The following is a 15324-nucleotide window of genomic DNA, read 5'->3' on the forward strand; positions in this document are numbered from 1 at the left end:
TGCCACTTAAGAGCAGAAAACTCTACACAGGGGCTCCTTAAGTTGCCAGTTTTATTCTGTTTTTGTTTATTGCTTTTATTTTATGAAGGAGCATGAAAGCTCAGCAGCTAATTTCAGATGGTTATGCACAAACAAAACAAACGAAGACATAAAATAATCATGATTTGTACCCACCAAGTACCAAAGAATAGTCTTAAAACAACAATTAGCTTTATATTACTGCAGCGGCACTAAATGTCAGCATATCTGCATATTACATTTACAATAAAACACACAATGTTCTATGTTTGTTAATGCTTTCCCAAAGTAACGCTAGTGGAAACCTCCGTCCTTCATTGCGCATTCATTTAGACATAAAATATTCATCCATCACGAGCGCCGGCCTCAGAATCCATTTCCATGCCATTTGTTTCCACCGCCACTCCCTCTCAGCCTCTCTGCGTTCAACCCCTCTGGCGTCTAAGACTTCCTGTGAACATGTTTTGCTTCCCAACGCACGCAGCAGCAAAGTTTCATCGGCTGCTGGAAAGCCGTCGCTCATATCCCGTCTCTACACGCGACCTGCTGGAGTGCGATTACAAACCAGGTTTTTTTTTGTCACAGCAATTACAAACAGATAATTGCAGCCATCCGGTTCACCTCAAATTAAAAGTGCGGCCCAAGTGCATTCAGAGCTGTTGTTCAATTCACAATATCAGCCTACTATTATATCATGTATTTACAGTTAGTAACAGCAGAGCAGGCAGCTGTTAAATACCGCCAGGGGAGCGCTTTGGGATGAAAACATCTGCGTCAGAAATGAGCTACTACAAATGATTCATCCTGGACTGGTTTCTCAACCCCCCCTTCGAGATACTATCACTCTATTGGTCCCCGGGGGGAAAAAAGAGAAGAAGAACTGACTGAAAAAGTACATGGGAGGCTGCTTTTCAATTTCATACAATATTGATGCCAAATCCAGTGTTTCAGAGATGGAAAACAAAAGAAGTTGCAGTGGGCTGGTGTCCATTAGTGGGGTCTGGGGTAAAACCTAAGAGGAGGGAAATGGGGACGTCCCGTCGGCCACCTGCAGGATCCACCGACCTTTCATGGGTTTTGATTGTCATGTTATCATTTCGGGACAGTTTCAGTGCAACATCAACGAGGAGGACCTGGGTGGGATTTATTGATAAGGAGACGGGGACATTTGCAAGCTCCTCATCCTCAGGGCTGAGGACCCATAATACGCCACAGTAGGAATGGGCGATATTTTACCGTTCACGATAAACCGTAAAAAAAATTCCCCACGGTAAGAATTTGTCATCTCGCGGTAAAAACGATAAATTCCCGATAAATGACGTTTTTGTGTGAAGCCTGATTTATGGTTCTGCGTTAAATTGACGCACAACGAAGGAAGGAAGGAAGAAAGAAAGAAAGAAAGAAAGAAAGAAAGAAAGAAAGAAAGAAAGAAAGAAAGAAAGAAAGAAAGAAAGAAAGAAAGAAAGAAAGAAAGAAAGAAAGAAAGAAAGAAAGAAAGAAAGAAAGAAAGAAAGAAAGAAAGAAAGAAAGAAAGAATAAATTCCAGCTGGTGTACTAATTTAATTGGTTTTTATCAATTCAATTTAATTGGTGTAGTTTAGTAGCATTTAGTATTCTTTTAGAGCAGTGATTTGGGGGCTCCAAAGACTGAATGTGGTGATAGAGTTATAGTTACAAAGGTGGAGTTGAATTGGTATTTTTTTTATCGTCATTTTTATCGTTATCGGGATAAATGCCAGAAATTATCATGATACATTTTTTTGTCCATACCACCCATCCCTACGCCACAGGCAACTAAACTGACGGACTTTGCCTTCTCAAGGAGCAAAATGCAGGTAACCAAATGCATTACCCAATTAAATAGCCTTAGAAAGAAGTTTTGTGTGGTCAACACGTGCAGGACGAAGACTGGACCAGTCATATTTGCTATTCAGGGTACCATGGGTGCAGCATCGGCTCCATCTCCTGCACCTGCCGTTGCATCGATGTTGGTGAAGCCAGCGAGGCCGACCAGACACACAACTGGCAGTCATGTGATGCATTGCCACTCGATAAGGCCCCCTGCCTCCTCTTCCCTCCGCTAAACACCAGGGGGGAATAACATGAGTTCCTCGTCCAGGGAAGGTAACACGGTCTAAACTAAAGACGCCGTCTATCTATCGCTCTACAGACATGAGCTGCAGTATCAAGTACCTGGAAACAGTCAAGTCTGCAGGAGGATGAGCTGAACAAACCAGAGGCTGTCATGTCACACGCTGTTGGTGCTGAATCTCTACATATCCACCATGTGATACAGTCCGCTGAAACGCCCGACACTGTGGACGGCGTTTGAGTCGGTGCTGAAGCTCCGTCCTTCAGCGGTCAATGTTTCAGCTCTGCTTGTTTCATCCAGCTGTTTGTAAACGTGTTGTAATGTGTTCAATGACTGGGTTAATCATAGACTATCATGACAAGGTTACTGCTGCAATTACTGACTTTTGTTAATGCTCAACTGAGAACGAGTGACCGTGGATGGCGGTACAGTTCATTTGAAGCATGTGGGAAGGCCTCATCTTACATCTGAGTATGGCAGCAAACGCAGAGGAAAAAACACAACCCACATCTGGTTTTGAAGACACCCACACTATCCTGCTGGCACGACAGAGGGTTTTGTTTAATTAGTGGAAGTTGCCGCTGCTGTAATACAGGACTGTCTCAGAAAATTTGAATATTGTGATAAAGTTCTTTATTTTCTGTAATGCAATAAAAAAAAACAAAAATGTCATACATTCTGGATTCATTACAAATCAACTGAAATATTGCAAGCCTTTTATTATTTTAATATTGCTGATTATGGCTTACAGTTTAAGATTAAGATTCCCAGAATATTCTAATTTTTTGAGATAGGATATTTGAGTTTTCTTAAGCTGTAAGCCATGATCAGCAATATTAAAATAATAAAAGGCTTGCAATATTTCAGTTGATTTGTAATGAATCCAGAATGTATGACATTTCTGTTTTTGTAATTGCATTACAGAAAATCACAATATTCTAATTGTCTGAGACAGTCCTGTAGTTATGGAAATGCAGAGCAACATTTGAGGATTCAAATGCATCTTCACCATACATCATCGCACAAAAGTTTCAGGCACTTCAGATTTGATCAGTCTCAAATTTTAAATCCACGTTGCAGCTCGCTAATGACCCCAAACATTCAGCCGAAGGCTCGGAGAACTGTCTTCTGGGATATCGTGATCAACAGGCTGCGCAGCAGATGGGACGGCACCCACCGGGCCGTGAACTCGTCGTCATGGAGTCACTCTGGGATTGCATTAAAAAGGACAGACGCAAACTCGCAAGATTGCAGAAAGGAATTCTTGGAGCTGTCTGGGTGTAAATTACTTTTTAATTACTTATTTAAAATATTATAAGTCTGACATCAATTTTTTACAATATGGGCCTGTTGGTGCATGTTTTTGCACACCACGTTATAAATCTGTGAGCTTGTGTTGTACTCCATTAGCTGCCGTGTTTGCGAGTGTACGACATCCAGATGGTGACGACTGGGGTGTTGAGATGATTGTAGAAATCAGACATGTTTTATATGTGGGTTCTGACATTGAGGACACCGCCTCTGGACTTTATTGGTACCAATTTTGGACAAAGAAAGAACCCATAGGTATCCAGTTTGTTATTAGCTAATGCTGCAGTCTCCTTGGCTGTTTTTAACGGTGGATTTTGGACGCTCCTGTATGAGCGCATGAGCAGCACGGGCTGTAAATGGGAGCGGTACCAGGTAGGCCTGTGTTGAAAAAAATCGATTTCCCAATTTCCCAATTCTCTTTTTTTTTTTTATTATTTATTTATTTATTTATTTATTTATTTATTTATTTATTTATTTATTTATTCATTTTTTTTTTTTTTTTATATTTTCATCATTGCATTACAACTTTTGGTTATTTTTTTGTTTATCCCCAAAATATATTTCATTACTTTATACACTGTCTTGGGGTTACATTTGCAAAAAATGCTAAAAACCAAATGCTCAAAAATTAAAAACCAAAATAGACCGAAAATGGAACAAATAAAAGCGGAATGTGGGAAAAAATAAAACCGATTTCATCCGTCTCTGTTTGCTGCCCTGGATCTGTTTGATAATTCTGACCCACGATGTTTCTGAAAGCAGTTCTATCAGCATTCTGGGAGCTGATTGGTTCTTACAGCATCATTAGCTGCCAATACTTGCTGTTTAATCTCAATATAATACTAGTAGTAATATTTTGCATAACTACAGTCATATAATTCATGCAACAGCTCAAAAAACAGTTTTAATAACACTAACCCAAATCAATATCGGAATCGAATCGAATCGGATCGAATCAAATCTTGATAATCGATTCTGAATCTTAAGAATCGGAATCGAATCGATTCTTGACATTTGATTCGATCCCCAGCCCTAGTATCAGGCCCATTTCACAACAGAGACTTTATTTTCTAAATTACTAGATTAGGAGCAGTAAACTAACGCTTGATAAGTATTTGGTGAAATAATGATTCGACTCAAGCCACACCCCCGTGATTGTCGTGCGGGGCGAATCAGGATCAGGACCGGACTTGAAATCCTCTAACGTGCCGCTCTGATGTGGCACTGAAACTGAGAAAAAGGAAGTATAATACACTGAGGTAAGTAATGACTAACGCGATGCAGGCGTGGTGTCCTGCAGCCGATCCCGGGAGAGAAACTCAAAGGGAAGTGAGGCACAATATACCAATAAAAGGATTGTCAACATCCACAATATCCATACTGCAAATACAAATAAAGTATTACAGTGAATGGCTGTTTTAACGTCCGTGCATTTGCAGTGTAAAATATATGACCCATCGAATGGAACTTCACTGCATAACAAGCCAGTTTGGATGCTAATTTATGCGCAGAGCGTTGTGAGGACAGAAAGATAATTGCGGGCAAGGAAATCAATCTGAGCTGCAGAGCAGAAAGATATCACCTACAAATATTTGTTTATAGAAATCACCATTATAATTTTCAATATTGCATATTGTACGTTCTTGCTGATGTTGTGCTGCTGACTAAACCAAGAACAGGTTTACAAATGCAATCAACGTAAGAAGACGCAGATGTCACTAACAAAACCAGAAGATCTGAGCAAAAAACAATATCATTACCCATTAACCCATGGGAATTCTGTAGCTTTCTTTAATTAATTAGTCATTATTTATTATCTGCCATCTAAAAGTACACTTTTGGATGTTTCTGAATTAGTTTCACTGTAAACCCAGTTGTGCTACACCTTTAATAGGGCAGTCAATTCAATACCTGTCGTCTCGACAGTTGTTAGAGAATATTATGGGGCCTTTTTTATTTTGCAACTTCATTTTATATATCTTTTCAAAATTTGCCCTGTAAACTTTTATGCTTTATTATTTTTAATTCTCTGTATGAAACCTGAAGCACAAGCGTAAGGACTGCCTCCTCAAAATAAAGTCCAAGTTCTCCATCAGCTGACATCTGGAGCGGATGGATGGAAATAAACGGATGAGTGTTACAGTCCTTAGCATGTGTGTGTGTGTGTGTGTGTGTGTGTGTGTGTGTGTGTGTGTGTGTGTGTGTGTGTGTGTGTGTGTGTGTGTGTGTGTGTGTGTGTGTGTGTGTGTGTGTGTGTTCAACATGACCGTAAAGGAAGGTTTGTCCCTAGACTATTGAAAGCGACTCATCATGGTAAGTCTAATATTTAACACTTTACTCAGTTATGTGTCATCAGTGACACTGTTTTCGAACCAACACGACGTCTAATTAAATTTGCTCAGGCTGCAGGATCAAAACACTAATTGCCGCTGACAAATTTTTCTTTCCTTATCTTTTGTAACGAGTTTAAGAAACGAATGGCCGTAATAAACAAATACCGATAACTATCAGCATTATTCTCCTTCAGAGGGACGGCGGCGATAAGAGCGTAATCTACGTCTGATGTCTTCGTGCCTCCAGTGTACCTTGATTCGTTTAGTCTGCACGCAATCTTCTATTCAAGTCATTAACAAAAGGGTAAGGACATTTAAATCTATTCAGAAAGGGATGCAGACTTGCTTTTTCTTAAGCTTTATTAACTGTATCTTGGAGCAAAAATAATACAACGAGGAAAATGTGGGAAAGAAAAACGCCTGACGCAGAGATACCCAATTAGCAGAAGCAGGAGGACAGCGCTGGAGAGCAATTATCTCGAGTTATGAGCCTCGTGAGACAGCTCCGAGAATCTGCTCTTCTTGACTGTATCGTAAACCTCCGCTTTACCGTTTGTCTTTTATTAAACCCACACGATGTAACTGTCTAAAACCCACAGCGGGGACTGACTTCAAATGGGAGCCTCGTTGTTTGTGTCTGATTTCTAAAGATGTCCTTATTCTCGCTTGCAATCAAGCCAGGCCTGCTACAAACGCAGCGCCGGTTGTAAAGTCTCTTTGAAAGCGTTTTAATGTAACTACAACAGTCGCTTTTAAAGGAATAGCTTAAATTGCCTATTTGCTTTTTCTCCCGCTGTTTCATCCTCTCGACGAGGGAGGCTGGAACCCGCCTCCCGACTGTGTAATAAGTCATCTTCATGTTGAACTAATTCTTCATTACACAAACCTCCTTTGTTTTGCATCGTGGTTCTGGAGGATGTGATTATATAATAAATGACATATTCACAAGACACAAGCAGATAATCCGAGCCGTTCCTCTCGCTTTACCACATTACACCGGTCATGAAATCACTACACTGGCTTCCAGTGAGTCAAAGGATATAGTTTAAAATCTTATTGCTGGTCTACAAAACACTGACTGGTCTTGGACCAAAATACATGGTTGATCTGTTAGTTCCTATGAAGCTCCCAGACCCCTGAGGTTCATCTGGATCTGGTTTGTTGTGGTTCCAGAACCAGAACCAAGCAAGGTGAGGCAGTTCAGTTATTCTGCTCCTCACCGGTGGAACAAACTTCCTGTAGACCTGAAGTCTGCTCCAACTGTCAGCTCCTTAAAAGGAGCTTGAGGCTTTTAAGAAATGAGACTCTCTAGCGCCACCCTTCACCACGACGGCCGTTGGGGGTACTGCAGCCAACAGTGAAGCCGGCACGGGAGAACGGGGAGAACGTGCATGCAGCGTCATGTGACGTCACATCCGCAGCCCAGCGCGGGAAATTCGGGACTGAATTGCAGCACATTTTGCAGCACACAGCCTGTTCAAGGCAAAGGAGAGATACACTAGAGGGCTCATTCTTTTGGGTTTGGAACGCTTCATCTGACCTTATTACTAGAAAATTACTTAAACTATTACTTAAAATGTATATGGATTTTTTTCATAAATCTTGCCACAATCCGGCCTCAAGCTCCTTTAAATCAGGCCTAAAAATATTACTGTTTACTGAAGCGTACTCCTAAATTAAATACTTACCTGCTGTACTCTACTGCCCTTATTTTTAACAATTTGTGCTTTTTATTATTTTACCTCTTTTCTTATCATTTTATTTCATTTTATTTGTTATTTACCATTCAATTGTGTCTTGCTGCTTTTTTTTTTTTAACAATATTTTTTTTTTTAATTTCAATATAAATGTACAAAAAAAAAACAAAGCAATCAGCAAGTATCATATTAATTTTCCAACAAAATGTAAGCAGGTCCTGCCGTGTCCATACAGACAAAAATAAAACAAGACAGAAAACAAGACAAAAAAAATAAAATAATTAAAATTAAATGGAAAAAAAAACTAAGAAAAATAAAAGAAAAAATGTCACACTCAATAGTCTCACAAACAAACTTAGATTGTCACACTTGTTCTACAGACATATATATTCTATTGTTGCTTGAGAAAGTCCATTAAAGGTGTCCATATTTCTTCGAATTTATTGTGCTTTACCTCTAATCACATAAGTCAGCTTTTCCATCGTAATATACATTGCCATCTCCCTAATCCCAGACTGTGTAGATGAAACCTCAGTCTCTCTCCAGGAAAAAGCAAGTCTTGCTGCTTTTAATGTTGATGTAAAGCACTTTGAATCACCTTGTGTTGAATTGTGCTATACAAATAAACTTGCCTTGCCTTTAACCAGAGGGGTGTGTGATGCGAGGGCTGGTTATCGCCATGGAAACCTCCCCACAACACTGAATCCTTTTAACGAGGGCAGTTTATATCACTAAAGAAGCAAGAAGCATCGGCTCGATAGAGGATCTTAATGACATTCACCATTAGCAACAAAGTCATGTGACTACGGTTCGGATCAAGCCGACGGATGGAGCAGGTAGCGTCGACTCTGTAAAGCAAATGTCAAACCAATATCGACTGAACTCGAGGTCTTCAGGAAGCGACGGTGTCTGGAGAGACGGCAGCGAGCATGCATTCACTCTGAAAAATGTATTGTCTGGCTTTCCCATTGAATTGTAAACAAGGGCATTTAAAAGCTTTTTACAACATTTCTTTTTCTCCTGGTCCATTGAGGAACACCTGACACACACAGAAACTGCAGGGTGTGTGGGAGGACTGCCCCTCCAGCTGGCCTTTTGGAGAGCTATCGCATACTGGGGGAAGGAGACAGCGGGATGACGCAGGGATGCTGACAGTTCAATCGCTGGCTGAAGAGAGCCGATGCGATGGTCACGGGGAAGTGTGGCCAAACAGAAAACGACGGCTCACTCCTCCAGCTCGGGGGCTCTGCTTTATCACGGCAAACGCACAGTCCACCCATCACTCTTTACTACACCTACAGACGTGCTTTGGCTCCCTCCCTCTTGTCACACATCAAACAGAAACGAGGTGAGAACCAAAGCCCACATAAGAAGAGCAGGTGGGAGTACATTATCTGTAGTGAGAAACAATTTGTTCTGGCCATCTACTGCTTGTGTGCTAAAGTGATTCCCCTGAGTAGCAGCATATCAGCGGGCAGCAGCTACTGAGTGGGTGGTGGGCCTTACACAACCTGGCTTCAGAACCTACACAGGCCACTCCAAAGGCCAGGCTCATTGAGCGAGTGAAGTCCGTGGTGATGCAGACTCTGCCAGATCGTGTTTTGATTGAGGCTGCGTGATAACAATATCCGTAGATTTATGATGGCTCTCTCCAACGCTCTCCGAGAGCCTACATCCTGCACAGCATGCTTTTAGGCAAAAGCGGAGGTGCAGCACGCCAATCTGTTATAAACATCAATCTGTTTGCAATCTCTAAAAAGCTAGAACGAAACAGCAACCTAAAATATTAAAATGTATGATTTATGGTTGGGCCTTTTAAGAGTTGAACAAACTTCAAATGGATCAGATGCTGGAAGCCATTAGTGGCCATTAGAAAAAAAGGAATAAAGTACAAAAAAAATATAAAGATGAGAATATTTCAAATATTGAAACTGCAAGGATGGACCAATGCTAGGAAATGAAAAGTGTATTTCAGAAAGGCTTAAAAAGAAAAGAGAGGATTCATTTCTCTGTGAAAATTATTTTTCAATAATATTTGTACACATAAAATTATATATTTGTAAACTACAAATCTTTGGATTTTTGTTTCTAGTAGGGAAGGACTTGCTTATTTCAGCAAGACAACAAAAAAACATATTCTTGCATGTATTGGCAAAGTATTTCATGACTATTTCATAACACACAAACCTCTGTGTGTTTCTAACCCAGAACACTCGTTTCCTTGCTATCCACTAGCTGCCCGTCTCATATGTTCACTGTCAAAACACAAACAAACAAACAAACAAAAGCCTTCATATAGAGCCCTCAGGCTGTAAACTGAAAACAAACAGAGTGGGGTAACCCCGCCCCCCAAAACCATAATATACATAGCTCCAGCCAATCACTGACATGGTGACGGATTGGGCTGATTAACATAAATTGGGGGGAAGAGAATCCTATTTTTCTCAGAAAGCACTGGTGTTAGACTCCAAAGGACAGATATCCTTACTATACAATTTGTTTGTAAGTAAATCCAGAGAGTCATCACAAAACATATTACAATCATGGAGATCAGATTTACAGGAAAATTTGACAGAAGAGGAGTGGGCCAAAGCTTGTTATACAGCTCAAACTTAATCGGTGAATACAAACTCAAAATTATTGCAATACAAATGGATAAGCAGACAGTATATCACCCCAAGAAAGCTACATCTTTTTAACCCAAATATCCCGGATACTTGCATTAAATGTAAAGAACAAAAGGGATCTTTATTCCACTGCATGTGGGAATGCCCTCTGATACTCGGTTTTTGGAAGAAAGTGTTGGACCTGGCTAGTCAAATCATTAATAAAGAAATACCTCTAAAACCCAGGTTATGTTTACTGAATATTTACCCAGATGATTTTGTGTCCTCAAAAACTGATAAATACTTACTCAATATCCGTTTTTTGGAAGCCAAAAGATCTATAGCCTGTTCATGGAAAAAAGAGAAACCTTGTAATACTCCACAATGGTTGACAGGGATGTCCTTTTACTTTGCTTTAGAAAAGATAAGCTACATCTCAAAGAACAAGCTCGACATATTTTGGAAAATCTGGAAGGTTTTTCGTAATTTCCTTGAGAAAAAGGATATTGAAGCAGATGGTTGGAATGATGAGTCAAACTGAAGACTGATGACTGATTTATCTTTTCATATTTTTCCGATTTATATATATTAAGTGTGTGTATGCACAGGTAGTGGAACTGGTATCTTCTGACATTCTAGTTTTTTTTGTTTGTTTTTTTTATATTTTTCTATTATTATTAATGCTATTATTATTGTTGTTGTTGTGCCTTCATGTTCTGTGTTGTTCATTGCTTGTAAAATATCAAAATGTGCAATAAACAGATGTTTAAAAAAAAGAAAGCACTGGTGGAAGGGGGAATAACACTTACTGATGTCTCGTTTCAAATATTAACCGGCCATCACCCAGAAATCCCTGCCACGTATGTTCAACATCTCGCTACATCTTTCACGTCAGGGTTCGACTTCTCAGTACGTTTAACTGTTGAACTGATGACAAATGAAGGAGGGAGTGGGTATAGGTGTAAGCCCACCGACCCCAGTGTGAGCCTCATTCCACACAAGGTTCTTCACTTAGTTTTGTATTGCTGCTGTCATGAGCAGTCACGGATAGCAACGAGTAAACAGCATGGATGCGTAGTAAAAGTCTTGGTGCTGAAGTGGTCTTCATGCAATCCAGATTTGGGAATATTTGTCGCCAACTGAAAGCATCTGCAGAATTGTGAAATGGGAAATTCAACGGAGGACGTCCTAAACTGCTGAGCATGAATGATGCAACGCAGCGGCCAACATTTTTCTGAGAGACATGACGTTTGCTTCAAATCATAAAATGACCAGATTTTCATTTTTAACATCTAGTATACTGTCTTGGCTCTATTATAAATTAAATATAGTTTTCAAATGATTTGACAACCACTGCATTCCTCTGGAGCACCGGCGAGACACCCGTACCCCTGGTACCCCCACCATTCCTACAAAACAACCAAGATGGTGCAGAGTTGTCAATAACACGTTGGATCAACAAGTTGTTTTTGTTTTGTTTTGGTTTTAAAGTAAAAAAAAAAATGTCATTCACTGACCTCCCTACTCCCGGTTTTTTTAATACTAAAAAATTCTGCCTACGTCTAATTCTTCGTTTATCTGATTAGTTGCATGCCTATCCAACGGTGTCCTCCTGTCCCCGCTGGTACTGCCCACTAGAAATGGTTGTTGAATCCAGAAGAACCAGAATAATTCTGACAAATGTGTTGAAGATGAGTGGGGCATATTTTGAATATCACGAGAAGCACGTTTCCTAAGAATGAATAGGACAGATTTAACAGCCCTGAAATGCTGCACAGAGCAAACATTTTAACTTCTACTCGTAAAACTGCCATCCTCACCGAGGTCTAGTGAGCGCATACCGGAAATACCACAACCAAGGTCTCCGTATTTTCTCATCACATGTTCAGTCCTTTATAAAATATGATCAGCGAAGGCGAGATACGGTACAATTTGAAACTTATTTTAGATTTTTTTTTTTTTACTTTTTATTTTTAGTTTTATAATACAGAATTTTATGTGCTGTAAAAAACTGACATAAATCAAACAGCACTGAATTATTTTAGATTTTTAACTAGTTTTAGGAACATTATCAGTGAAAAAGCTTGTTGCTGAAATGGAATTGCTGACCTTCTCCCTACGACTGTGTAGTGATAAGGCCCAGAAATATTGGGGGAAATGGCTAAAGTATATGGGTGAGAGATTGTTATAGAGCAGGGGTCGGCAACCCAAAATGTTGAAAGAGCCATATTGGACCAAAAACACAAAAAACAAATATGTCTGGAGCCACAAAAAATGACTGAGTCTTGTATAAGCCTTAGAATGAAGACTACACATGCTGCATGTATCTATATTAGTTATAACTGTGGGGAGATTTTTTTTTCATTATGCACTTCGAGAAAAAAGTCAAAATGTTGAGAAAAAAGTTGAAATGTCGAGGAAATAGTCAAAATGTCGAACAAAAAGTTGATATTTCGAGAAAAATGTCGAAATGTCAAGATTAATGTTGAAGTACAATATTGAGAAAAAAGTCAAAATGTCGAGAAAAAAGTCGAAATGTTGAGAAAATAGTCGAAATGTTGAGATTAAAAATGATAGAAAAAGGAAGAAAAAAGAGAAAAAAGGAAAAAGAGAAGAAAAAAGAAAAAAAGGAAAAGAAGAAAGAAAAAGAAGAAAAAAAGAAATAAAAGGAGAAAAAAAGAAAAAAGAAGAAAAAAAGGAAAAGGAAGAAAAAAGAGAAAAAAAGGAAAAAGAAGAAAAAAGAAAAAAAGGAAAAAGAGAAGAAAAAAGAAAAAAAGGAAAAGAAGAAAAAAAAAGAAGAAAAAAAGAAATAAAAGGAGAAAAAAAGAAAAAACAGGAAAAAAAAGAAAAAAGAAGAAATAAGAGAACAAAAGAAAAAAAAGGAAAAAAAGGAAAAAAAAGATCAAACATTTTTGAAAAAGCTCCAGGAGCCACTAGGGTGGCGCTAAAGAGCCGCATGCGGCTCTAGAGCCGCGGGTTGCCGACCCCTGTTATAGAGCAACTACCCCAGTGTTTAATTTGTTTATTTTGTATACTATGGATGTTTATTGTTACTTAATATCTTGGACTGATCGGAAATCACATCGGCATTGGAAATTTCCTTGTTGATATTATTACCCACGATTGTTTTATCAACTTTGTTCCCCTGACTGTTTTTTACCATACGGATTTTTCTGACAAGACACCTTCCCTACTCTGCATATTGGATGGACTTACTGTACACTGGAGGGACTCGCACCCAGGGCTGGCTGCCCTCTCCTCTCACACCCAGGAACTATAGTAACCCTTTATTACCGAGAGCAATATCTGTTTTTTGGTTTTATTTTTTTGATACACCATAATACACCCCCTTCGGTGACCTGTATGTTCTGTGCTGTTTGATTTATGTCATGTTTTTTTTCAGCACATAAAATTCTGTATTATAAAACTAAGAAAAATAAAAAGTAAAAAAAAAAAAATGCAAAAAAAAGAAAAAGCTTGTTGCCAGGTGATTTGCTGTTTTGATACTGAAGCTGAGTGAAGGCCGTGGAAGTAGCTTGTGTTCAGAAGCCGAAGCCAGCTGCATTTGTCACGACCCTCAGCCCCAACATGAACGCCCCACCTGCCGACTGACTCAAGACATTTCATGATGCTTTGCATTCATGATAAATATCTACATACTAAACTTGAATTGGGAATATCTGACAGCTCCTGAGCATGACAGAGAAAGTTAAACCATAGCATTAAGAGGAAATAGAAACTGGAATCGCTGGAAAGAGAGGAAAACAGCAGGAGAATGGTGAAGCACAACACAGAGATCCTTGTTGAAACGACTAGTGAGTGGGAGAAGGGTTGAGACAGGGGTGTCGAGTGGGAGGGAAAGAAGTAGTTCATTACTGTGCTCATTTACACAAGTGGATGAACACAAACACACATCCTGCTCCTCAGGATCCGCCGCTTCCACGCTGAACCGAAGCCGTCCTTTGTGTCTGTTACGCAACAAAGGGAGGAGGTTCACAGGTTGATCCACCGCTTGAACTCAGATCACGTCAGAAATCGAAGAAGGTCGACTCAGAACGGGAGTTCACGGAGTTGGAAAAACAATCTGACCACAAAGCGCTTGCACAAGCAAATCATGGCGGCCCTCAAGTTAAACCAGAAGTTTAACCAATCATCAGTCAAATGATATGATCTCTTCCACGATCAACATATTTTTCAGACTGTGTCATGTCTGATTTGTGTTAGAAATCATCTCTTGCCTGAATGACTTCTCTGAATTTCATTTCTTTGAGCTCCAGCGGAGTGAGAGGTGAGCCTGGGAAAGTGTTTAGCATACCGTACCTGTGCACGCGTGTTTACATTTTAATGTAATTACCCTCTGGGTCACTATACAGTAGTTGCATTTTGATCAACAGCAACGTAAAAGCTTAAACACCGGGACTTCATTCAAGGAGCTGAAAGATTATTTCTGCAGAGTGTCTTTCACGCTTCCTCTGAGAACTAAGATTGAGGGTAGATTAAGCAAATTAAGTCTGGTGCAGTGTGACGCTTCGCAGTCCTCGCTGGAGCGCTGCAATATTCACACTGTTATACGGAGAAGTGCGCTTCAGCTCTACTGACTCCATCGCTGCTCATGTTACACATTTCTGCTGGCGTTTTGTCTGCTTTTATTTGTATCTTTGTAAACAGAGACTAACATTTCACGGGTCAGATTTCACTGCTTTGCTGTCACGATCAGATCAGAGATCTTTCCACTTGAATGAACCTTCGTCCATGCGTCCATTTATTTCCACTGATCAGGGGTCACAGGGGCAGCGTCCTGAACAGAGAGGCCCCAACCCCCCTTTCTCGGCCACCTCATACAGCACTCTTTGACAGAATTTTGAATTTTGAGAGGATATAAAGGCCCTCGCTAGTTACCCGTGATATACAACCTCCCCAGCATGTCCTAGGCGGGCCTTCTCCTCAACCGGCTCCTCTTGATGTAAAGGAGCAGTGGCGTTAATCCCAGTCCGCCCCGTCACTGAACTTCATACCGTATCTCTAAGATGGGTCATTTTATACCTTCCTCCCTTAGGTCCCTACCATAATTTGTGATCATAGGTGAGGGCAGGAACAACAGACAGGCAGGTCAACAGACAGCTTTGCCTTTTGGCTCAGGAATCAGTCAGTACGTTTTACATGCACTAACAGAAAGTCGAATTATTGCCTTAATCCGACCGATATCGAATTTTTAAAAGCCATTTTTACACTTGTAGTCGAACCGAACTGAAGCTTTTGAGATCGAC

At 40.0% G+C, this 15324-nt stretch overlaps 1 protein-coding gene across 9 annotated transcripts in view; it reads right to left on the reverse strand.

Annotated features, from left to right (window-relative positions):
• Positions 1–15324, reverse strand: part of LOC133420633 (protein phosphatase 3 catalytic subunit alpha) — a 96662-nt gene that overhangs the window by 44368 nt on the left and 36970 nt on the right. The window lies entirely within an intron of this gene.

Source organism: Cololabis saira, chromosome 20, assembly GCF_033807715.1.
Source record: "Cololabis saira isolate AMF1-May2022 chromosome 20, fColSai1.1, whole genome shotgun sequence".
NCBI lineage: Eukaryota > Metazoa > Chordata > Actinopteri > Beloniformes > Belonidae > Cololabis > Cololabis saira.